Source organism: Rhagoletis zephyria, unplaced genomic scaffold, assembly GCF_001687245.7.
Source record: "Rhagoletis zephyria isolate East Lansing unplaced genomic scaffold, Rhagoletis_zephyria_1.1 Rzeph_scaffold_12263, whole genome shotgun sequence".
In the NCBI taxonomy this organism is placed as follows: Eukaryota; Metazoa; Arthropoda; class Insecta; order Diptera; family Tephritidae; genus Rhagoletis; species Rhagoletis zephyria.
This window is the reverse complement of record NW_016169337.1, coordinates 12,076-13,627: the sequence shown is the minus strand read 5'-3', so window position 1 is coordinate 13,627 and position 1,552 is coordinate 12,076.

The following is a 1,552-nucleotide window of genomic DNA, read 5'->3' as shown; positions in this document are numbered from 1 at the left end:
AGGCAAAAAATAATTGATATAGCAAGTGTTTATTGTGCTTGTGCTTGTGTGAATGTGTTTTGTACATACATTTCTGTTCTTATTTGACGTTAGTTTTGTTGTTGCCATTCTTTGGACTAAAAATTTGGTTTTTTGCGTTCCTTTACTTTTCCTGTTATTCTCTTTTAGTGAGCGCATTTTGCTTACGCTCTGGCATTTTGACACTTTTCAGATTTTAGTCCAAAAAGATAAGGAATGAACCTAATGATATAATAAAATATTCCGCATTTCCGGCGGCGATGAAATATCTCAAGTAAAAGTAAACAAAGCCGAATGGGGGGATAAAATAAACTGTAAAATCGTAAATTTTCTCAATACTAAACTGTGCGGATAGCGGTCCAAAAATACTACGTTGAGCAATTTTTTAGTTTTATTTTTGTCGCGTGTGAAGTCGGTTGTTTTGTGATTGGTAAAATCGAAATAATGAGTGATATTGAAACAGAGGACAAAACGCAAGACGACGGCCTGTTAAAATTATTAACAGATTTTAATTTGCCTGATGTGCTTCCTTATTTAAGCGGTAAGTGAGATGAAAATTTTCCACACTAAAATTCAAGTAGTTTTTGTACATGAAAAAATTTGCAAAGTTATTAACGTAAATAGTCATAAAATATGGATCGCAGTTGCGACCATAGCCAAAAGTGAATTTGTTTAAATCGTAAATGTAATTTACATGGTAGTGCGTTGAAAATATAACTAATATAGTAACTAATATAACATACGTATGTATGTATACATAACTTTTGTTTGTGGAAAGTTTTTTAAGAACGTTAGGTGTCATGATTTTTGCAAAATCCCTGCCGTTGGCATGTCCAGAGCCTTGTGAATTTCGCTCGTTTAGGTTGTTCACAATAGTATATTTTTCACCGCTGAGAAGCTTTGTTTAAAAATCGAGCAAACTAAATAGTGTGCTTATACATATTTATGTAAATTTGTGTAAATAAAAACGAAATATAAAGGAAAGCGAGTTAATAAAAACGTGGTAAAAATTAGTACAACGGAGTTCTGGTTGAACGATTCGTCAGAGGATGAGAGCATAGATTATTGGCCAGGAACAGAAAACGTTTAAGGGCCGGTTTTTCAGTGCCAGTTTAAACTTAGATTAAGTAAGCTGAGTTTAAATTTAACAGCTGGCTGGCATTGGAATGGCTGATCTTAGTTTAAACCAGCCAGATCGGGCGTTTAAACTTAGTTTAAACCACGGCCGTGCACTGATAAACAGGCCCAAAGAGAGTTTAAGCGTAGTATTTTGAATATATTTTGACATACAATATATTTAAGAAATTTTGTGATCCAAATCTGTTTAAAATATATTAATGGCCTTATTCATAAAAAATAAAGTAGGTTTAAAGAGCTTTATAAAATGACGTTTTCATACATTTTTCAGTTTATAAACCTTTTTTAAAGCTACTTTATTTTTTATGAATAAGGCCATAAAACTATAAACAGCTCTATGATTTTGTTCTCAGAGATCGTGCCAACAGAGTATTGGGATTTTTTTTTCACAAGTAAA